The sequence below is a fragment of the Theropithecus gelada genome, chromosome 9 (assembly GCF_003255815.1).
Source record: "Theropithecus gelada isolate Dixy chromosome 9, Tgel_1.0, whole genome shotgun sequence".
NCBI lineage: Eukaryota > Metazoa > Chordata > Mammalia > Primates > Cercopithecidae > Theropithecus > Theropithecus gelada.
The window spans coordinates 97,633,080-97,657,616 of NC_037677.1; the positions used below are offsets into that span (position 1 = coordinate 97,633,080).

Sequence of the window (24,537 nt, forward strand, 5' to 3'; positions counted from 1 at the left end):
CTCCACCCACTGTCCCCTTGAGGACCTTGAAAGCTGCAGAGAAGAGGAAGAGCAAAAGGAACAGGAAACTGTGGAGCAGGAGAGACGAGGAAACGAGAGAGGAAAAGGAAGGAGGAAGACGGGATAAGCTGGGGGGGAAAGGGGGAAGCTGGGAGGAAGGGGGAGACGGAATGGGGGAGGAGCTGTGCACCTCCAAATTAAATTTGTGATTCAGGCATCAGATGGGCCGACAGCCAGAGATTAATTCAACTGATCGAGTTATAAAGAGCGGGAGGCCTGGGTAATCAATCTTGCAGCTGTCAGGCCGACAGGCAGGAGTATTAACCTGGCGAGACGGCACGTACCCAAGACTTTTTCATTTCATTCACCCCAACCACGTCCCTGACCACCTCTGGTCTGTCTCTCCAAGTAATAATAATTGCGGCTGTTAACGATGACAGAGACAGGATGAGGGGACGAGGGGACAGGCCCCTGCGGCAGGGTTTCCCCTCCTGGAGCTCCTACCCACTGCTCCGTCTGACCACTCCCAGAAGGTAGAGCAAGGACCAGCTCGTGGCGCTCTGAGAGGTGGGGAAATTGAGGCAGGAATTCCAAAAAGACCTTCAGACAGGGTGGAAGTGGGGCTGGAAAGGTACTTTGGGATAAACAGCAGTGTCCTAGATCCCTCTCACCTCTCAGGAAAATAATTGTCCCTAAGTCAGCCAGCTTGGCCCCAACACATTCAGCTGTGGCCAGGGAAGCTGGGATCAGGAAGGTGAGATGGATTCCCTCCTCTGGGCTATTTTGCCTCAGCCACAGACCTGAGCTCTGTGTGGCTTGGGTGGGGGTCCCATCCTGGGCACAGGCTCCTGGACTGGGGCTGCTGTTCTTCCTGGGCAGCCTTCTCTCCTCCTCTCTCTCCTCCCGCCTGACAGCATCAGAACACACCTAGAGGGGTGGGGGTCTCCCTGCAGAGACTTGTGGACACACCACCCTTTGAGTAGAGAAGGTGTGGCGATGGGGGTGCCACCTGGAAGTTGACACCTCTCTCAGCTCTGGCTAATTTTCACATCCTTCAAATTCTGATATCTCTTTCTCCCTCCTTGCTCCAGGGAAAGGAAGGGAGAGGACAAGAGAGGGAGAGAGAGGTAAATACGTAAGAAGATGTGCTGGGGCACCTTTAGGGTCTGCTGGGAGTGAGCCAGGGCCTCGTCAGTCCTCTGAAATTGTTATGCCAGGGTGAGCTGCTGGTAGTGGGGGCCTTGGAGGGCTGATGTGAGGAACTGTGAGTTCTTTCTTCCTTGCTCAGTGAGAACCAGGCACAGGGTTCATGGAAGGGCCTATGGCCCCTGTGATGCCCTCACAATGTTTCCTATTATCATTGTCATTATTACCAATCAGGGACCACTCCATCGCTATAGACAGCAACGCTGTAACAGTGACTCGTGCCAGAGACTGGCTAAAGGTTTTCTATACATTACTACTTTAATGTTCGCAAAGAGCCCTATGAAGCAAGTTCTATGTTCAGCCACATTTTATAGATGAAAACCTGAGGTTCAAAGAGGTTGGGAGACTCGCTCAAGCTCTCACAGCCAGGAAACAGCAAAGCCAATACTGGGCCCCTAGCCAGAGCCTCAGCTCAGCATGGGCTAACTTTCCCCCAAGGCCCCCAAATCTCACTGTCCCCTCTGAACCCTGCCTCCACCAAGGTTCCTCAGTGTTCTCTATAGGCAGATTCGGGATTTCTCCAACTGAGGTGACCTAGGCGCCAGATCCCTCTGGGTTTGAGAAGGATGGGGAGGGCGATGCTCCTGTTTGTTTAGAGGGTGGGGTGGGGGACCTGGTGTCAGAGAACACTTATCCAGGGCAAAGGGAAGAGTGGGGGCCCCACTCGGGGAGGCTCCCCCGTGCTCTGCCCTCAAGTAACCCCTGGGAGTAGGCTCTGCCACCTCCCCAGGCCCCATGGCCTCTTGGGAAAGGACAGAGTGCTGACTTGCCCATGCCCCCCGCCTTCCCCAGGGATGGAGCAATTGGAGGGGTGCCATGCTGGGTGTGTGTTGGAGTGGGAGTGAATCCTGACTTAGAAGGGCCTAGAGGAAAAGTTCTCCCTGTCACCTCCTGACCCTAGCTGGGGCTAGGCTGGAGGGGGACTGGGGACATGGGTCTGTCTGAGGCGCCAGGAGCTGGAGGCTGGAGCTAGGCCAGCCTCTCTCCCAGGCTCCCTAGGACCCATTTCAAGTGGTTGCTTCCAGGATGACGCAGCCCTGGGGAGGGGAAGCAGGAACAAGGAGCCTGTTTCCAAGCAAAGGTTCAAGGGTCTCCTTTCCTGGGCTCCCTCCCTCTTGCTCAGGGCAGCCACTAATTCTGCCCTGTCAGTCATGGTGTTTCTTCCTTATCTGGGACCAAAGCCAGTGGAGGGGCCTAAGTCCCTGGAGGTTTGGTGTATGCCCCTCCTGTCCCATCTTGAGTTGGTTCTTGTGCTTGAGTGAGGATAGATGGAGACCCCTAGTACAAGGAACCAGAATCCTCAAGTCTTAAAGTTTTGATCAGTGGGGTTGCTGGGAGAGTTAACATATCGTGGCTCTTCTCTTCTCCCGCCCCATCCCGTTCCATGGAGCCTACTCATTCCTGCAAGATCCTGCATCAGGGGCCTCTTGCAGCATTAGAGATTGGAGTGTTCTCTGGTTTCTAGTACTCTCAACCCATCAAGGTGGATGTGGATTAAGATCCCGAGGGCTGTCTTGTCATGATTACCACGATTGTCCCTCGCGCCTTCTCTGTGCCTTAATTCTCCATCTGTAGGTAATGGAAAGAATGCTCTCTGTGATCTCTGCCTCCTCTGCCTTAGGATGGGGCAAGGGGGTTGCTGAGGAAAAAGAGGAGAGATCTTTTCAGGTAAATCACATAGAACACCTGTTTCTAAACCTGTTCATCCTTCCATGCCTCAGTTTCTGTGTCCGTAAATTAGGATAAATCACACCTACTTCCTTGGGTTGTTGTGATGCCCAACTGAGATGGCAGAGGGGGCCTAGCTCTGTGTCTGGCACATTGTGGTGCTGAATAAATATTTGAAACAATCAGCCAGAGCGGGGAAGTGCCTGGGGTGTGGTGAGGGTGTGGGCTTCAGGGGAGAGGCTCTCCTTCCTCGCCCTCAGTCTTCTTACCCTCAGTCTTCTCGCCTCCCAGCTCTCTGATCCCTCACTGTGACAAGCCCAGGCAGAGGCCCTCAACATGAGCACCCCAGCTCTGAAGATTGCTTGGACAAGGCTGGAGAACGCTGGTGCACTGGATAGGGTTGCGTTCGAGGGATGTGTGTCTCCATATCCTTGATTTGAGACAGGGGCTATTTGGATATCAGCCAGGCTTTGTGTATATGTGAGTGTGTGTGTCTGCGTGTGCGTATGCCTGCATGTGTGCGGATGTGTGTGTGGGTGAGTGGGCTCAATGGCTGGCACCAAAAATACTTGCCAATTAATCTTTGTCTTCTGAGCACCCAGCCCTGGTCCCTGGGAAGCTCTGGGGCCTGAGCTGGTATCCAGTGGGCCTGAGGGGGCAGAATCAGGCCCAGGAAGATGGATTTCCCTGTCCCCTCAGCCCCCACCCAGCAGTGAAGCAGGGAAGGCTGCTTCATTTTGTTTAATGGGATACTGGGAGGGGGACAGTAGTCATGGGGCATTAACTGCTAATTGGGTCCATAATAAAGTTAATAAAGCTCTTATGGTCTTTGCCATTAAGTGTAATTAAGGGGGTGCTCCGTGGTGAGGAGGGGGATGTTGGCGGGGAATGTGTACTGGGCTCTCACTGGCAGGAGTAGTGATGGGGAAGCTGGCAACCATGCCAAGGCCAGGAGCTGCACTGACTTCTGGAGGCACCCAACCCTGGCTGGGCTCCCGAGCAGCTCCTCTAGGGATTGGAGGTGGTGAGGTGGACAGGAATGGAAAGGGTTTACTCTGTGCTGTTCATAGAAGTCCAGGGGGAAAATCATTAACTTCAGCCCCAGTGCCCACACCCTTGAAGCGGCTCAGAACATGGAAGAAATGTCATCTTCAAGGAGAGTTGGCACGGACAATCTCTGAGTTTTAGGGCATGGCTTGGCTTGTGTGTGCTGAATGATTGGGGAAGTTGCATAACCTCTCTCAGCCTCAGTTTCCCCTTCTGTAACATGAGGATAAAAACAGCATGGTTAGGAGGGTTCCACAGCTATGTAGTAGGAGGCAGCTAGGTGAGTGCTGTCATGCTGTTATTCTTTTTATGAGCTCTTGTTTATTTTATTTTGTAATCATACAAGAATGCTTGATGAAGCCTTCTTGTATATACAGAAGTACAGAGTGACCCTCTCATCCCTCTGTCATCGATGTGGTTGTTATTTTTTCCAGAGTTTTGGGATATATTTATATAATATATGTGTACATGCAGAAACACATAGTTTTCTTCTTTTTTTTCTTTTTTCTTTTCTTTTCTTTTTTTGAGACAGGGTATCACTCCGTCACCTAGGGTGGTGTGCAGTGGCATGATTATGGCTTACAGTAGTCTCAAACTCCAGGGCTCAGGCAATCCTCCCACCTTAGCCTCCCGAGTAGATGGGAGCATGTACCACGAAACCCAGCTAACTTTTACATTTTTTGTAGAGATGGGGGTCTCCCTATGTAGCCCAGGATGGTGTCAAACTCCCCGGCTCAAGCAAGCCTTCTGCCTCGGGCTCCCAAAGTGCTGGGATTACAGGTATGAGCCACTGTGCTTAGCCCACATTGTTTTCTTGAATAGCTGCACGATATTCCATCATATGGCTAAGTTTTAATCATGTTGCTTGTGTCCTAGATGGAAACCTAGACAGTTTCTAGTCCTTAGTTCTTACAGTACTGCAAAAATACCCTTGATATATTTATCTGAGCACAAGTGCAGGACATATATAGACAAATTCCTTGACTATATTGGTATTGTTGGGTCAAATGACATGTTCATTGAACATTTTTGATAGATATTGCCAGACTGCACATGAAGATGATTGCACTGTCTACCCCCAGTGTCAAACCGGCAGAGGGGCTGCCTCCCAGGCGCTCAGCTCAGCCACTTCAGTTGCACTCAGACACACTCCTAGGCAGCTCTGGGGATGGGGGAGTCCCAAGGAGAGCACGCAGGACAGGGAGGGCAGCTTCCCCTGGGACGGGTGGGACAGGAGGGACAGGACCCAGCCCTCCCCTCTAAGCCTGAGAAAGCCACCGGGTAAACTCGGTTGTCAGAAAGGAGGGAAGGTTTCAGTCAGGGTCAGGGGTTAATGCGATGGAGCTACTGGGACATGCTGTACAAACAAAACAAGTTGGGGGAGGGGAGGGGCCGGCCCTCTGGCCACAGGGAGGGAGATGGGCCAGTCAGCCTGCACTTGGCTTTTCCCTGGGTAGCTGCCATTGTGGGCACAGGTTCTGGGCTGCTGAGGACCTTGTGGCCAGGCTACTGGGTTCTAAGGCCAAGGGTGCAGCATTCTCCTTCTGAAGGCCACCCCAGCCCAGAGCTGGCACGGTAGGCCTGCTGAGCTGCCCTGCCCACCTCCAGGGCCCCTCCACAGGTAATCCCCCTGGAGCCCTGTCTGGGAGGCTTTGGGCGGTATTAGAGGTGAGCCGGGTGGTGGGCCTTGGAGCCAGGCCCAGCTTTTAGAGCATTCCTGGGCATTAGGCTCCCTGTCCCAGCCCAGCCTTGCCTTCACCCCATGGAGCCCCAGGGGCTTCTCTGCCTCAGCTGCTGCTGGCCTAATTACAGGTGTCCATGTCAGGGTCAGCAGTGGAGTTAATTCAGGGCTTGTCTTGGGGTGGCCGAGCTTCATTAATGGAGTCCCAGAGAGTCTAAGGATGAGCCAGGCAAACAGGGGATTAGGGGCTGAGGAAGACTGCTGGGGGGGAAGGCTGGCTAGACAGGGCTATGAGCTGGGCCCCGGGGAGGGGGTCAGCTTCAGGCCTGTGTGTTCACCCACCCACCCACACAGGCCCTCACGAGACCCAGCAATGCTCAGACACGCAGACACACAGCCACGGGCCAGACACTCGCCAGAGACACATATGGACTCTCATACACAGGCTCACACACAGAGACACACATCATTGGACTTAGAAATGCTCCCTGAGAAGTCTTGGGGTGTGCAAGGGGAGTGGGGGAGATGAACCAGAGACTTCCCTCTTCAGCCAGAAACTCTGGTCTGCCCCTGCCAGTCCCCTCCTGTGTCCTCTCCCACCCTGGCCAGGGCAATGAGCTTCCCTTCTACCTTTCCTTCAGCATCTCCTCCCACCGTGAACTGGAATTCCACAGCACTGTTCTGTGGGTAGAATGACAGAGCCGACTCCCAGTCAGGATGCAGGGAGGCGGGGGCAGTTCCTCCATACCCCTCAGTCCAGCCTGGCCTAGAGGGTCCCTGAGCCCAGCTGTCAGCCCACCTCCCCCACACCAACCCTGTGCCTCATGACAGCTCTGGGGTTCTGTGGGGAGGCAGAGCCATACTGCACAGAGGTCACCAAAGAGAAGGAGGAGGAGAAAGAGAAGAAAGGAGCTGACAGGAGCCAGGGTTGGGGGGGCTGGGCAGGGGGAAATCGCTTAACCCCAAAGCCGCCACTAGTCTTTGGAGCCCCTGCACTGATGGGGGCCAGCTGGAGCTGGCTGAGGACAAGGGGCCCAAGTGTGGGAATCCAGGCAGGAGGCCTCCCCAGGCTTCCTGGGTCAGCTGGGAGGAGAGACCCTGGAGCCTTCTTCCCCAGCCCGCCCTCCTGCCGCCATCCCTCCCTAGAGTGTGGAGACAGGCTCCGGCTCCCTGGCTCTGTTACCAATGGGGGAATTTTTCCAGCACTGACCTCACCCCCACCCCACCCCAGGCTGGCTGGCTGATGTTCCTGCACTCCTAGCAGCGTGGCCATGGCAGCACAGGGCAGGCAGGGGATTCAGAAACCCAACCCTTGACTCTGGAAGAGTCAGGTTTTCCCAAGGATGCCTCCTTCCACCTGTGCCCACTTCCCAAGGCACCTCCTTGACTAGTATTTAGAGGTGACCCCAGGGATAAAGTGACTCCCATTACAGAAACAGCCACTGCTCCATCCCACTAACTTCACCTGCTCATCAGTAAAGGTGCCCACGGGCCAGGCTGCCACCTGTCATCACCTCAGTCTTGGTCCTAGGCATCAAGCCTTCCCTTCCTGGGCCCCCAGTGTCCCCCATGCCATCCCAGGACCCCCCACACACTCCAGGCCCATAATTGAATATAAAGGCCCAGAAGCTAGTGCAAACAGCGGCATTAATCACCAGCAACCTGGCAGCCTCCTGCCATAGATCTTTTCCACACGTAGAATAGCTCGTGTTAATCACTGCCGCTGATTTATTGTCTTCTCCGCCTTGTACATAAATTATTCACTATGGCTGGGCTGCGAAGGAATCCTGTAATGAGGGCTTCCATCCTCCCATCTCCAAGGTGGATCCTCAGACCTCTAGGTCCACCTAGCTGTGTTCACTGGTGGGTCAAGGCATGGAGCCACAGGCATGGGATTGAGGGGATGATAGGGAGTGGGGACTCTCATGCAAGAATATCTGTCCCCCCAGGAGCATATATAGGAGCTCTTCAGCTTCAGGAAACAGGGCTGCGGACTCACCTCTCCAGCTCTGGACAGGAAAGACAGGGCAGAATGGGGCAGGGGGAGACTGCTGGGTGGCCCCAGGGCTTCCTAAGGCTCGGGAGAATAAAGCCTTCCAGCCTTTACCTGGAAGTTCCTGCTCACCACCTGAGAGACTCTCCTGCCAATCAAGGCCAACTCTTGGGAGCTCCCCATCACTGGAAGCAGGATGTGGGCGTGTCCACGGGGCAGAAGACCTGCCTCTCCCAGCTCCCTGTCCTACCCTGGGGTCTGTGCTGCTCTCTGGCCACACCTCCGAGATGGCCTCAGCCTCAGGAAAAGGTGGTGGCAGTAGTTATGGCAATAGCCACCAGATGGCAGCCCTGATACCCAGGACAGTAGCTCAGGGAGGCGGGAGGCTGCATTTGGGTAAGGAAATGCCTTGGGAATCCGCCAGGGGAGGGTGATGGGGAGTGGGTGGAGAGGGGGTCTTGCTGACAGGGAGAGCTCTTAGCCTCAGGGGGACCAAAGTACAGGACCCATTTCACACATCGAACCATGCATGGTGACATCCTCAAATGGGACGGTCTCAGGAGAGGAAATTGGGGTCCAGGTGTATGTGGGCAAGTGGGACCCCAGAGGGTGTGGGTGCAGCCAGATGGACTTCCCTGGCCCTGGCCCAACTCCCCCTGCAGCCTGCCTTTCAGGCTGTCCTTCCCAGGCTCAGATCCATCGCATCCCGACCCCTCTCTCTTGGCTGGGGCACTCTCAGAGGCAGCCAAGACAGGAGCTACTGTGTACTGTGGTCAGCTGGGGGCCAGCAAGCCCAGCCCTCAGGATCTGGCTCACTGCACACATGCAGCACTGTGAGTTGCTTAGACCCAGTCCATCAAGAACACCCGTCCCCGCACAGACCCACTCTCTCCTCCCACTCCTGTATGTAGAGTGGAGAGCTGCTCAGAGACACAAATGGGTCCTAAGATTCAGGAGACTTGTGGCTGCAACACTGGGCTTACCAGAGGGCCCCTCCAGCCCAACATCTCCAAGCCCCTCACCCCCCCACACCTACTACCCACACAACTTACATCACCTACTGAGGCAGGGCAGAGCCTGCACTGGGATGGTATAGAGGATGCAGAGTACTGCCTTGTCACCCAGCCAGTGAGCTGCTTCCAGCAAAGATGTGGGGCTCCAGTCCTTTAAATACCTTGAGCCTAGAGGGCAAAGCTGGCAGAACAAGGCTCTGAAGGCCTTCTTTTGCCCCAGCTGCCTAGATGGGAGTCCTAGGAAAACATCTGGAACTCTGTGTCTCCTTGGCAGTTCTTGCCTTTTACAGTCCTTACTGTAAATCCCTGCCCTAAGCTCCCTGGAGATATCTGCTGGGATTCTGGAGTGCCCCAGAATGTGTCCCCTTGGAACACATCTGTTCCAAGGCTGCCCCAGCCCCACTTGTTTATCCTTCAGGGGGTCCAAGTGGGTGTTTCAACTCCAATTATGCTCTGACCACAGCCACCACAGGTCCTCAGGTCCTCTGGGTTCTGATGGGAACTCCCAAACCCAGGCAGGGCCCTATCTCCTGAAGGCAAGGTCAAGACATTCCCATCAGTGAAGACCAGTGCTTCCCCAAGTGCAAGTCTTATGCCTACTTCAGACCTACTGAGCTGGAAACTGTGGGGAAGGGGTCCAGATAACTGAATTGTTACCAAGCTTCCTAAAGCCTGAGAACCTCTGTACAAGACACTTCCTTAGAGCCAGGCTCATGCCCCTCATTAGACCTGAAGCTTCCTGAGGACAGCCCCAGACCAGGATGGGTGAGTGGTGGGGTTTTTCTAGTTGGCCTCTGAGTATTGACTTCCCTGCCATCACCGCCCTGGAAGTGGGCACACCATTGGCCTCCTCACTGTCCTGCCTGGTCCCCTTCCCTTCCCGCCAGCCCTCTGGCCCTTCCCAGCCAGCTTGCCTGGCTTCCTGGACCTGCTGTCTTCATGTCTGTCTTCACATCTGTTCCAAGGCTGCCCCAGCCCCGCTTGTTTATCCTTCAGGGGGTCCAAGTGGGTGTTTCAACTTCAATTATGCTCTGACCACAGCCACCACAGATACCAAAACAAACGTCCTGGGCGTCAGAGGTGGTGGAGGCTCAGACAGGCTGGTGCCAGGGGGCCTGATAAAGGGGGGCCTGCTTGGGCTTGGAGGTGATGAGAGCTGCTCCTAGTGATAGGGCCCTGGGGAGCAGGGGCTCGTGGATAACTGGCCTCCTCAGGTAGGCCCAGGCCACAGAGGGGACAGTGTCTTGGTCTCAGTACCTCTCCCTCCATCTCCCAGCTTCCCTGCAGTCTCATCTAACAGAAGCCTTTTTTTTTTCTTTTAAAGTGGGGGTGTGCCTTGTAAAAGCCTTGCTTCTCCCCAGCTGCTGGCTAAGTCTGGCCTCACCTCCAGAGGACAAAGATCTTGACTCCTCAACCCAGGCAGGCCTATTGAGATCTTTTTAAATCCCCTCTCAGACCTTGTAGTCAGTGTCTGAGGACGGTAGTAGAAGTCGGGGATCCTGGACCCAGCTCTGTTGGATTGTCCCTGTGACTTGGAGTGTGGTCTTTGTACACGTTGTGCTTTGGTCTCCCCTCTCTAGGTCAATTAGCAGAAAACGTTTCCGTCTCATTGCCCACAAGGGAGAAAAATTCAAACCTTCCAGGCTCCCTGGAGTCCCTGGAGAATACAATAAAGTGTCTTAGGGAGCAATGGGAAGCAGGACACGGTGCCTGCTAATGAGTGGGCCCTGATTTCTGTCTGGAGCTTCAGAGGATGGAATGCCAGGCATCCATGACTAGAAAGGGGCCCTAGCTCCCACTGGCCTCTGCGGCAGGAACCAGGAGACACAGCAGAGGCCATGCTCAGCAGTCCCTCCAGCTGCGCTTCTCCTTAGTGGGAAGGAGCCCTCTCATTCGCTGTGCCCTCTCTGAATTCTCACCCAGTACCTGCTTTTGCCCCCACCCTTGCCTTCTGCTTTTCCCAAATGGCCACCTCAGCTCATCTGCCCATTGGCTGATCTCTGCAATGATCACATCTGGGAACATCTTTAATAATAATGATAACAGGGCCAGGCATGATGGCTCAGACCTACAACCCCAGCACTTTGGGAGGCCGAAGCGGGTGGATCACTTGAGTCCAGGAGTTCGAGACCAGCCTGGCCAACATGGTGAAGCCCCATCTGTACTAAAAATACAAAAATTAGCCAGGTGTGGTGGCAGGCACCTGTAATCCCAGCTACTCGGGAGGCTGAAGCAGGAGAATCACTTGAACCTGAGAGGCGGAGGTTGCAGTAAGCTGAGATGGTGCCACTGCATTCCAGCCTGGGTGACAGAGCAAGACTCCATCTCAAAAAATAAAATAAAATAAAAATAATGACAATAGGGCCAGGGGCGGTAACTCATGCCTGTAATCCCAGCACTTCATGAGGCTGAGGGGGGAGGATCACTTGAGCCCAGGTGGTTGAAGCTGCAGTGAGCTATGAACGTGCCATGGCACTCCAGCCTGGACATCAGAATGAGATCTTGTCTCTAATTTTTTTATATATATATATATATAAAATTATCATTATATAAAAAAAATCATTATATGTCATTACATATATTATATTATATATAATATTATCATTATATATCATTATATATATTATCATTATATATTATATATATTAATAATAATTAATAGCAAGGAAAACAAAACAGCTCCCATTTATTGAACACTTTCCATGTGATATGCCGGATGCTTTTGCAATTTGATCTTTCTCTCTGTCTTACAAGGCAGACAGATATAACAGCCCCACTTTATAGATGAGGGAGCTGAGAGGTTAAGTAAATTTTCCAAAGCTGCACCACTAGCAAGTGGCAGAACTGGATTCAAACCCAATTAGTTCTGACTTCTGAGTCCAAGGTTTTTGCTCCAGGCTTCGGATGTGCTATAGAGAGGAGGGTTTACTTGGTGTTGGCTCCATCAGCCCCTTGAAAGCTCAGGGTCATGGCTTCTGTAGGGGGCTCTCTGTCTTTAGTTCTGATACTCAGGGTTGAAGAGACCTTTGGGCCGCTCCCCAAGAGTCCTGCTGGAGACCCAGTCTCAGTCCCAAATGAACCTGGACATCTGTCAGCTTCCTGTCCACACAGCGGAGGGCAAACTTTCTTAGAGCTCAGCTCTGGCTCTGCTGCAGGCTGTGAGTTGGTGGGGCTCTGGTTCTCTGAGCTCTCGAGGAGGGTCTGGATGAGGGTGGGGTTTCTATTCTGATCTCTGTTCTGGTTCCTCTTACTCATTCAACCCTGGCTGCTGCCCAAACACAGGCAGCCTTTGCTCTGGGGCTGGAGCCACAATGTGGCAGGTGGAGGGATGGGAGGTGGACTGTTGGAACCAGACATCTGCTTCCCATCCCCACCATGCACATGCACACACAGTGAGGAAGGAGCAGGGCATGTGAGCTCTGGAAGGAGGGAGGGCCACCAGGGGCTCATTAGGGTGAATATGGACACATTTGTGTCTTTGTGAGTGTGCACGCTGGAGATTGGGAGTGTGCTCATCTGTGGCTGTGTGTGGGTGTGTGCCCATGAGGTGGGGGCTGGGCTGGGTGTAAGACTGTGAACATGAGTCTTTGAAAGAATGAGTATGACAGAGCAATGCACTAGTGTGACCACATGGGGTGTGACTGCTTACAAGTGTATGATTGTGTGAGGGCACAAACACTGGTGGGAAAGGCAGTTGCTGTCTCTTAGGGGAAAATCCCAGAACTCCAGCGGCCAATGTCTGCTCTGCTATTGACCAGCTCTGTGGCTTTGAGCACGTGACTTCTTTGAGTCTACATGTCTCTACCTGCAAATGGGGAAGAAACTGCCTCACAGGGTAATCATGAGGACCAGGTGCAGGTGTGGGTGAAGCACTTTGTCATCTGTCAAATGTAAGTCCCTGGGAAGGTCAATAAGCAATCTCCATCCTCTGCCTCTCTTCCCCAGTGGCACCCGCACAACATGCTCAGGCCCCAGCCAAGGGCCAAGCTGGGGTGGGTGGTGTCCCAGAGCCGCAGGCTACATGGCCAGAGGTCCAGGCTCAGGAGGACTGGTTAGGGATGGGGAGAGTGAGCAGGTGTGGTGCCACACCTATCTACTCCAGTTTCACATGTTTGACCCAAGGCTGCCCCGCCCCACCGGCACCAGCTCATCGGCACTCATTATTCTCCTCTGGATCTGAAGAGATTCTCCTCCATCTCACTCCAGCCCAGCATGCTGTGGCTTCTGCCGCCTCCTCCCTCTGGGGAAGTGAAGGCCCCCCGGGTAGGAGGCTCTCACGCCAGGTTCCCCTTCTGACTTTCTGAAGGCTGTTCCCCACTAAGATCCCAGGGTCTTCAGTCATGTTTCACTTCCATTCTCAGCCTCCCCTGAGCTTCTCTAATGATTCTGGGGTACCTAGTCCATTTGGAAATCATCTACTTAGCACAGTGGTTCTCAACCATGGCTGCACATCAGACAGGAATCACCTGGGAAAGATTTGAAAGATCCTGATGCTGAGGCTGCCCCCAGACCAGAATCTCCGTGTTGGTATGGCAGGGCATGGTGGGTCATGCCTGTAATCCCAACACTTTGGGAGGACAAGGCAGGAGGACTCCTTGAGACTAGGAGTTCGAGACCAGCCTGGGCAACATGGCGAGACTGCCTCTCTACCTAAAAAAAGAAAAAAAGAAAAAAAAAATAGTTGGGCATGGTGGTGCACACCAGCAGTCCTAGCTACCCGGAAGGTTGAGGCAGTACATTACTTGAGCCCAAGAGTTTGACGTTACAGTGAGCTATAATCATGCCACTGCACTCCAGACAGTCTCTAAAAAAGAAAATAAAATGACAAAATAAAATAAATATAGGTTTAAAACTCTCCCAGGTGATTCTAATGTGCAGCCAAGCTTAAGAACCACTGCTAATGTTTCCCAAGCATCCTTGCTGAGAAGAATCATTTGGGACGCTTGTTAAATACACAGCTTCCCAGGCTCCCTCCTCTGGAAATTCTCATTTGGTGAGTCTAAGATGGGGCCCTGTAATTTGCATTTTTAATAAATACCACAGATGATTCTAATTATTAGGGAATTTTGAAGCTACTAGCCTAGAGCTGTGTTTCTCAAACTTTAATACACATCCAAATCACCAGGGGATCTTGTTAAAATGCAGATTTTGGTTCAATAGTTCTGGGGTGAGAGCCTGAGGAGCTATAGAAGTTCTGGCCAATCGGAGCATAAATTAAGAGATAGTGAATGATGAGATTAGACCAGTGAAGAAAGCAGGGACCTTATAAACTGTGACAAGGAGCTCATGATCCCATGGCAATGAGGAGCCACCGGAGGGTTTTAAACAGAGGGAAATCTTGTTCAGATACATATTTTAGAAAGATATATTCTTGTGGCCATGTGGGAGATGATGGATCATGCATCAGAGGATCAGACATCAGCCAGGAGGCTGTTGCCACATTTCAGGTGAAAGGTGGTGGCCTGGGCTAATGAGGTGGGAGCAGGAGGAGAGAAGTTAGTAGTCTTGTGGAAGACTCAGTGATCAGTTGGGTGGAGGCTGAGGGGGAGGATGAGGGAGGCTCCAGAGTGACCCCTGAGCTGGCTACTGACTTGGCAACTGGTGAAGAGGGATATCCATCTTGGTTGGCTCTGAAGCTTCCTTCCACATCTACTGACTCTGTGATCTGATCATTGTTTGGCTTAGCTTCTTGTGGGACCAGGGTGGGAGAGAGGCTACAGGAAGCTGCCTGGAATACGTTATGGAACTGGTGCCTTGGAGAGCCCCTCTCCTTGACTTTGAGTGACTCTGGAGGCTCCCTGTCAGCAGTTGCCAAGGCTAAGAGGCTGCTTAGGGGATTTGGTGTTCTGAATACCTTGGCTCTCCATTTATTTCCTCTCTGGCTCCCTTCCAGAGAAGGAAGCCCAGATGAAGAGAAATCTGCATCCAAATGGCACCCTTGCTCTTGGATCCCATCTGGTGACTCTCCTTGTAAACCCTAAGTGTCCCCAAAGACCTCCCCCAGGCCATTTCTCCTGACATCTCTGCTTGGCACACTAGCCCTATCCTGCCCTTGACCACAGTCCCCTCCCCACATTGAGCTCTGTCTACCCACTCCCAGGACATTTGCCTATTCTCCTGTTTGGGGACCTCATTTCTCCCTTTTGGCAGCTAAATGTTGGCTCAGCATCTCCTAACCCAGTAACTGCTTTGCGGTTCCCAGGCTGCTCTGTCACATCTCTCTCTGGTATAGCTCTTTCTATGGTGCAAGTGTGCAGTAAGACTAAGATAGGCTGGGAGGGCCATTCTGTAATCAATTGCCATCATCTTCAGCATCTGGTGAGAGCTAATTGTATGTTGGGTACCAAACTGAGGACTTTATATGTATAATCTCAGTGTATGTATGTTCACCACATCTCCAAGAGATAGATTCTCCTATTATTCTTTTTTTTTTTTGGACAGAGTCTCACTCTGTTGCCCAAGCTGGAGTGCAGTGGCGCGATCTCAGCTCACCCGCAACCTCCGCCTCCCAGGCTCAAGCCATTCTCCTGCTCAGCCTCCTGAGAAGCTGGGATTACAGGCATGCACCACTACTGCCTGGCTAATTTTTGCATTTTTAGTAGAGATGGGGTTTTGCTATGTTGGCCAGGATGATCTCAAACTCCTGACCTCAAATGATCCACCTGCCTCAACCTCCCAAAGTGCTGAGATTATAGGCGTGAGCCACCATGCCTGGCCAGGTTCTCCTATTCTTATTTTACAGATGAAGAAATAGGCAAAGATGTTAAATAACTTGCCCAAAGTCACTCGGTTAGGAATTGGGACTGGAGCCTGGTGCATCTTCACCACTGAACCGCACTGCCTCTCATAGTCCTTATCACCAACCAAGGCTCAGTTAAGTCCTCTGCCTAGGATCAGCCTCACTGGATTCTTCCTAGAGCAAATGTCAGGCCAAGGCTAAGGCTCATACCCAGAAAGCTGAGCAGATGGTAACTCCAGGGGGATTTTGCCACAGTGGAGTCAGGTATCGGAGGTCAAAAGGACAGCAGTTGAGTCTTGCTCTGTCTCTTGTTATCTGAGTGAACGTGGCCAAGTCTGACCTCTCTGAACTTCAGTTTCCTCATCTGTGACATGGGGATGGCAGCAGAAGCTACCTCTCAGAGGTTATGAGGAACAAATGAGGAAATGTGCAAGGCAGGATTGTATCAACTGCAAAGAGCTGCCTGATGTAAGTGACTATTAGTGCCAGCAGTCACTCAATATTTATCATGAATTACTAGGACCGAATCCAGGTGCTGTGAGTACAGCCAGGAGCCAGCCCCTGGACCTGGACTTGTCCCTAAGATGACAAATTGCAAGTCAAACAAGAATACAGTCACCTTGCCACTCTCCGCCTTCCATGGGTCTTTTGTGATCTTTCTGAAGCTATGACTTGGGCCCTGGCCATCTTTCCTTACCTGTGTAAACTGAAGGTCTCTAGCCCTCTAACAGTCTAGACAGCCTCCAATTTTAACATTCCAGGGGTGGAATGGAAGGCAGGTCCTTGTGACATTTGCTAAAGCAGAATTGCTGCTGACAAGGGGCCTCTTTCTTCATGCAATGAATAAAAATCTTAGTGCCTCATGTTTGTGTATGGCAAGTCTCACTGCTGAAACTTCTGTTAATTCATTTATTCAAATGAACCACACTTATTTAAATTTATTTTAAATTTCAAAAGTAAACTAAAAATGCATTCTTGTTGTAAGAAATACAGATGAAATACTCCTTCTAATTCCAGAATCATCTGCAGAGGTCACTGCTCTGGTCAATTCACTGTGTATCCTTCTAGATCATTTCCTATGAATTTGCCTACATGTATATATTATACAAAAAGAAACATACGATTTTTTTGTTGGGCTTTTACATTTATACCTGAGTATTTTTGTTTTTCTGCAATTTGCTTTTCCAGTGAGTGGTGGCTTACACTTGTCATCCCAGCACTTTGGGAGGCCGAGGCAGATGGATCACGATGTCCAGAGTTTGAGACCAGCCTGGCCAACACAGTGAAATGCTGTCTCTACTAAAAATACAAAAATTAGCTGGGCATGGTGGTGGGTGCCTGTAATCCTAGCTACTTGGAAGGCTGAGGTAGGAGAATCACTTGAACCTGGGAGGTAGAGGTTGCAGTGAGCCAAGATCGTGCCACTGCACTCCAGCCTGGACAACAGAGCTAGACTCCATCTCAAAAAAACAAAACAAAACAAAACAAAACAAACAAACACAAAAACCTCTCTATATATGTCTACCTCATTATTTTTAATTGCTTCATATGAAGTATTCAATAGATGGGGTGCCACTGTTTATTCACCCATTACCACCAGTGAATTGTTAGGTTGCTTCTGATTTTTCATTGTTCTGAATATTGCTTAGTGAACTCTCTGGTATGTGGTTTTGTGGACGGACATGGCTATTTTGTTAGGATAATGGATATCTAGAAATAGAGTTGGTCAAATGAAGCTGGGTACTGTTAATTTTAACAGAAACTGCCAAAATACCTATCAAGAAGACTGAACCAATTCAGGGCACTTCCAAGACAGGATGAGAAGACCAACTTACGTATACTCTCTCCCATGCTGGGTACTGTCAATAGGTTGAATTTTTGCTAATCTAATGAATGAAGCTAAAACAAATCTTATGTTTATTTTAATTTGTAGTTCTCAAATTATGATTGCATTTCTCTCATGTTGAGCATATTTTCCTAAGTTCATTGGATATTTTGTATTTTTATTTCTGTAAATTGCCTGTTCATTTACTTTGCCCATTTTATTTTTATTTTTATCCTTGGAGACAAAGTCTCACTCTGACATGCATGCTGGAATGCAGTGGGTGATCTAGGCTCACTGCAACCTCCGCCTCCCAAGTTCAAGAGCTTCTCCTGCCTCAGCCTCCCAAGTAGCTTGGGTTAAAGGTGTCCACCACCATGCCCGGCTAATTTTTGTATTTTTAGTAGAGACAGGGTTTTACCATGCTGGCCAGGCTGGTCTTGAACTCCTGACCTCAGGAGATTCACCTGCCTCAGACTCCCAAAGTGCTGGGATTACAGGGGTGAGCCACCATGCCCTGTTGCCTATTTAAAAAACTGGGGTTTCAAAAATATTTTTCTTATTAATGTGTTGGAAATTCTTAATTCTAGTTATTAATATGTGTTGTATTTTGGCTGAGTGCAGTGACTCATGCTTGTAATCCTAGCACTTTGGGAGGCTGAGGCAGGAGGATTGCTTGAGGCCAGGAGTTTGAGACCAGCCTGGGCAACAGGCAAGACTCCTATCTTTACAAAATATATAAAGAAAAATTTAGCCAGGCACGTTGGAATGTGTGCCTGTAGTCCCAGCTACTCTGGAGACTGAGGTGGGAGGATTGCTTGAGCCCAAGAGTTCAAGGCTGCAGTGAGCTATGATCTTGCCACTGACCTCCAACCTGGGTGACAGACCAAACACACACACACACACACACACACACGCACACAATTTTATTTTAATTTACTTTTTTATTTTTCTTTAGAGATGGTGTCTCCTTCTCTTGCCCAGGCCAGAGTACAGTGGCATGATCATGGTTCACTGCAGCCTTGACCTCCTGGGCTCAAGCAATCCTCCCACATCACCCTCCCGAGTAGCTGGGACTACAGGCATGCCACAATGCCCAGTTTACTTGTTGTATTTTAGCTGTTTGTCTTTCAATGTCCTTTACCTCTACTATGATACAGCAGTTTCAAATTTAGATGTAAATATTTTGTCAATATTTTCCTTTATGGCTTTTGTAGTTACTGTCTTATTTTAAATCGCCATCTTTAGCCTGAAATTATTTAATTTTAATTCACATTTTATCTTAACATTTTTAGAGTCAACTCTTAATTTCCTCTGGAATCTACGTTGTGAATAGTGTGAGATAGAAATAACCCTTTCGTGAAGTTTGGAGGGCCTCCCTGTCACCGTGGGTATCTGGACTATGAGTCTGATTTACTAATATCAAAGCACATCATTAGTGTTTTCATAATTTAGAAGCAAGAGGATGCAAAGCAACAGTGGGCATTGGGTGAGGTGAAGGAAGGGTGTGGCAGAGTGGGAGTGATGGGAGAGGACCCCTCGCAGGACTTGGCTGACTGGAGATATGAAAATGTCTCCCTACAAAAAGAATGGCAGGTGGCCCCCAGGGATCCTGGGGGGCCATCTCCACGTGCCCCTGGTGTACAAAACATCTTTCCAGTACACCCTGTGTCACATCATATAAATGATCTGTTTCCTTAGCAAGCAACCTCCTCCCAACTACAATGTCAGCTGGAGGGCCAGGTGTGGTGGCTCATGCCTGTAATCCCAGCACTTTGGGAGGCTGAGGCGGGCAGATCACCTGAGGCCAGGAGTTCGAGACCAGCCTGGCTAATATGGTGAAACTCCGTCTCTACTAAAAATACAAAAAAATTAGATGGGCGTGGTGGCGCACGCCTGTAGTCCCAGCTATTCGAGAGGCTGAGGCAGGAGAATCACTTGAACCCAGGAAGTGGAAGTTGCAGTGAGCCGAGATCATGCCATTGCGCTCCAGCCTGGGCAATAAGAGCAAAACTCCATCTCAAAAATAAATAAAATAAAATAAAATAAAATAAAATGTCAGCTGGGGGACAGGGACTGTGTCCTCCTCATTTTTGTCTCCCTTGCACCAACACAGAGCCAGCACCCCCGGTTGAATGCGTATACACCTTCCCGTGCCGGGCACATGTCCACACTTCTGTGTGTTCAGGCTGGTGTGTGTGGGGTGTCTCTGGGTGAACATGGGCATGACAAGTGTTGGGAGTGCACATCGACACAGCCCATGTGCTTGCGTCTCAGTGTGGCTGTGTGCATGAAGCTAGCACACCTGAGCCTGTGGGCATGGGAATACACATGTGTCTGCCTTTCTTTCCTCTCCAGTTTTCTGCCCTCTACTTCCTTGGGTCAGAAAAAGCAGGAACTTTTTCTCTTGGCAGGAGGAATATTTAGTAACGGGGACAAAGTGAGGACACTGCAATCCTTGTAGTTTCTCCTGGGAAAGCCTCTTTCTTTCTGAGGCCTCTGCTCGCCTTCTTTGCTCTCTTCTCCCCTCCTTTTTCTATTGCACATCTCTTTGCTTCCCCCCTTCGGGAGGAAGCTCATCTGAGCTCAGCCTTTGCTGACAAGGCCATTTGGGCCCATTAGTTGCCTCCTAATGAGTGACTGCCTTCTCGGCCCCTCCCCCCACTGCAACTGGGAGGGAGGGATCAATTAGCTGCTGCTGTAAACACACACACACACACACACACACAAACACACACCCCCCCTTACACATGTATTTATGCTTCCACATATATATGTACACGTCACATACTATATATGATCATAAATACACTCATAGCAAATACAAATACATCTTCTCTTCTTGACCAGTAATATCTCCTAGGGTTCCCTACTCTGCTCCTTGCTCTGTTCACCAAGAAGAACAACCATGGCCAACCCCACAATCCCCAGCTCAAACCCAGATTCCCATGATTCCAAATGAAGTTCAACTCTGTTTTACAGGCAGCCAAATTGAAGCTCAGAGTAGGCAGGTGACTTGTCCAAAATCCTTCAGTCAGAAGCCAAGCAACAAGGCATAACCCTATGCCATCTGATGCCCAGTGCAGTGCTACTGCAGCCAAGAGAGAAACGGGGTGTCCCACGTAGGCCCATCCTGATCATAACAGAGCTGTGGGACTTTGAAGGTAGCACGTCTAGGTTAAGGTGTGCAGACATGATCCTGAAGGTGATGGGGACTGGAGAGGCTCTGCCATGTACCAAGGAGGGAGAGGATGGGCTTTCAGGGAGGACTGCCTTGTCCCCTGGGTTGGCCTGGCCTGGAAATTGTGGAGAGAGGGGTCCAATCTCAGTCCCCCTCTGGCTTCTGCAAGTCTCACCATGGCTGTCTCTCCCTCCACTGAGTACTGACCTCAGGAATCCCCGATTCCTGGCAAGCTCACTCTTGGCCAGAGTACCCTGTTCCAAAGAGTGTCCTCTGGGGGAAGATAGGTTCCATCCTGGCCTTGGCCCTGGCCTGTCCTCCAGATTCCACACTAGGATGGGAGGTGTGAGGACGAGGTCCAGGCCTGAGGCACGCAAGACCCAGCAAGTCCTGCCTGACCAGCCTAGGCCACCTGGGTCAAAATGCCGTGGCACCACTGTGGCCAGCCGCTTGGAGACACTCATAACAAATACACATACATCCTCAGCAGCTGGGGTTATGGCTGCGTCTTAGCAATTTATGTCTCCTAAGGTCCCAGCCCTGCCAGGGACCCAGGCCCTGAATGAAAGAGCTGAGGATGGGTCTGAGGGGCCCTTGGGCCCTTGGGGAAACTTACCCAGGAGGGGTCACGGCAGGGGCAGGGGCTTCCAGAGCCTCCTTTCACCCCAGAAGCTGGAAATGATACTCTCCTTGCCCCCACTCAGTCCCTCTCCCAGAGGCGGATGTTGCGGGAGGGCTGCAGTTCTTGTCTACAGGCCCCTTTTCTCCCTGGGAGCACCAGACCCCACCTCCTCTCCCCATCCTGAGTCCCTGGCTGGGAGGTACTGTGGAGACCGAGGCCTGTCACCTGCCACTCTCCGTAGCCCTTGAGGCCTCAGTGAAGTCTGCCGGGGGCACGAGGGGGCATCCTGGGAGCCCATCACTTGGCTGATCTGGGTCTCAGTCAAGTCCCCAGGCCTGCTCCCTGGCCTCCCCCTCAGCAGGGCTCAGCTCAGCAAGTACTTCCCTAGATTAAGTTTCCAAAGGGAATGTCCTTTTCCAGCACAGCCCTCGCCCTATCCTGAAAGGCTCAGAGCAGCAGAGTCTTGGCTCTGGGGGTGCTGAGCCATCAGGTGCCAGCAGGGTATGGAGGAGGCAATGGGCCCTGGGGCAAGGGCAGGAGGGCACACAGGCTCCAGGTCAGGGAGACTTGGGTTGAAATCCTAACTTCCACTTAGTACCTGAGTGACCTTGGAGAGCTATGCCACTTTTTTCCTAGAGAGCTTGTCAAAATGCAGTACTGGGCTGGCGTAGTGGCTCACGCCTGTATTCCCAGAACTTTGGGAGGCCGAGGCAGGAGGATCACCTGAGGTCAGGAGTTCAAGACCAGACTGGCCAACATGATGAAACCTCATCTCTACTAAAAGTACAAAAATTAGCCAGGTGTGGTGGCACATGCCTGTAATCCCAGCTACTCGGGAGGCTGAGGCAGGAGAATCGCTTGAACCCTGGAGGCGGAGGTTGCAGTGCGCCGAGATGGCGCCACTGCACTCCAGCCTGTGGATGGAGTGAGACTCTGTCTCAAATAAAAAAATAATAATAAAATGAAACGCAGTACCCCACTTTTGAGAGATTTCTTTCTTTCTTCTTCTTCTTTTTTTTTTTTTTTTGAGACAGAGTCTTGCTCTGTAGCCCAGGCTGGAATGCAGTGGTGCGATCTCAGCTCACTGCAACCTCTGCCTCCTGAGTAGCTGGGATTACAGGCGCCTGCCAGCATGCCTGGCTAATTTTTGTATTTTTTAGTAGAGATGGGGTTTCACCATCTTGGCCAGGCTGGTCTTGAACTCCTGACCTCGTGATCCACCGGCATCGAGCTCCCAAAGTGCTGGGATTACAGGCATGAGCCACCATGCCCGATCAGAGATTTTTTAATGTGTAAAATGAGGAGAACAAGAGCTTCTCCACAAAGACTTCCTCGCAAGGATGAGAAGCCATGTATAATCTCCAATACTATTTACTTACATATGCATTGACCATTTTTGGAAGGGCGTACCTCCGGAAATGGGAGTAACAGGAGGAAGGAGGGAGCCTTTTACTCTTCGCTTTATTCCCTTCTGTCCTGTTTTAATTTTACTTCAAAGCGTGCTTTATTTTTATTTAAAGAAAGGAAGGGAAAGAAAAGATGAACCGCTGCCAGCCAAATAGTTGAGCCCCAGTTGAGTCAGTAAACATAGTCTTAATTGTTATCTGTTAAATAGTTAACAACCCATTCTTCACTGGGCATTGTTTCTGGGTGTGAAAGTGATTTGTAAATAAATTGCTGTATAAATGTTAGTTATGATGAACAACTAGGTAATGATGTATTTCTATGCACAATTATGTATGTATGTGAGGTGGCTTGTCCTAAATATGAGCGGGTGTGTATATCCTTCAGGGTAATTATGCAAATGTAAAGTGGTGGTGAAGAGCACGCTGTCAATGGCCATGCTGCCTGGGTTTGAATCCTGAATTCAGTATCTACTGGAGATACAATCTTGGGCAAGTTACTTAGCCTCTTTGTGTCTCAGTCATTCTGTCTTTAATATGGGGACAATTAGGCCAGGTGTCTCACACCTGTAATCCTAGCAGACTGGGAGGCTGAGGCAGGAGGATAGCTTGAGCCCAGGAGTTTGAGACCAGCCTGGACAAGATAGTGAGACCCCATCTCTACAGAACAAAAATAAATAAATAAATAAAAACAACAGGGATAGCTGGGCATGGTGGGGTACCACTGCACTCCAGCCTGGGTGACACAGCAAGATGACCCCCTCTCTTTTTTTTTTTTTTTTTTTGAGACGGAGTCTCGCTCTGTCGCCCAAGCTGGAGTGCAGTGGCGCGATCTCGGCTCACTGCAAGCTCCACCTCCCGGGTTCACGCCATTCTCCCGCCTCAGCCTCTGAGTAGCTGGGACTGCAGGCGCCCGCCACCACGCCCGGCTAGTTTTTTGTATTTTTAGTAGAGACGGGGTTTCACCATGTTAGCCAGGATGGTCTCGATCTCCTGACCTCGTGATCCACCCGCCTCGGCCTCCCAAAGTGCTGGGATTACAGGCTTGAGCCACCGCGCCCGGCCAATGACCCCCTCTCTAAAATAAAAAAATTAAAAATAAAAAAATAAAATGGAGATAATACCGACTCCATTGGATTGCTGTGAAGGTTAAAGTGAACTAAGTTATGCAAAACTCTTAGAACATCCCCCAGCACATGGTAAGTGTTCAACAAATATTTTTTATTTTGTGTATCTATGTGAGCATGTTAATCTTTCTCATCCTTTTAACAGGAAGAGCAGGTGGCCAGGCACAGTGGCTCACGCCTGTAACCCCAGTACGTTAGGAGGCCAAGTGGGGAGGATCACTTGAGGCCAGGAGTTAAATATTAATAATAATAATAATAAAAGGAGGAACATTGTCTGACCCTTCCTCCATTAGAGGGGCTTTGTGACTCTGTCCATCCTTTCGGTCTGTTTGTAGACACTTAACTTTGGTAACTGCGAGCATCTGGAGTGCTTGAGGAAGCTGGGCTCGCTCAGAGCCAGGGCCCCATTCTCACAGGGAGCCCTGGGAGGGGAGGAGCGACACACATCTAGCTTGCATCCCTCCATCGATGCTTCCAGGACACTCCTGGGGTGGCAACGCACCCATTGTGCCCCTGGGTCACTCAGATAAAATATCAGCTGAGCCAGGAGGGAACCATTGAGGGTGGGAGTAGAGAGAAGTAGGTCACTCTCAGAGTCCATCCTAGAGCCAGGGGCAGGGAGGGGCAAGGCAGGGGTGGGAACGGTTTATAAGGGAGGCTCTGCAAGCTCAGAGTCAGAGAGAGGTGTCATTCCAGCAGCAGTGGCAAGCTTAATTCCCCATCCTCTTCTGCAGGGTCAGCCTGCCCTCCCACCTACCCCACTCCCTTGCTGCTTCTGATGCTGCTGGGAGGGCTGTTCCAGTGCATCCCACCTCTGGGAGGCACCTCTGGGAGATGCTGGGCTGCCAGGCAGGTTGAGCAGGTTTGAGAGAAGGTGGGAGGGGCCCTGACTTGGGGGAGGGACCTGGGCCTGGGATGGAGCAGGGTTTCTCAGGCACCCAGGCAGGTGGCAGCCTGAGGAGGGGTGCACATGTGCTCAGAGCCACAGCATAGCCTGAAGGGGGATAGGGGAGCTAAGACAGGCTGACCTCCACC

At 51.1% G+C, this 24,537-nt stretch overlaps 1 long non-coding RNA gene across 2 annotated transcripts in view; it reads right to left on the reverse strand.

The window, feature by feature from the left end:
• Window positions 1–1,439: 1,439 nt before the first annotated feature.
• LOC112631742 overlaps window positions 1,440–24,537 on the reverse strand; it is a 45,200-nt gene continuing 22,102 nt past the window's right edge. For both annotated transcript variants that reach the window (XR_003121183.1, XR_003121184.1), the window contains exon 3: window positions 1,440–2,845. This is a non-coding gene — a long non-coding RNA (uncharacterized LOC112631742). The remainder of the gene's footprint in view (window positions 2,846–24,537) is intronic.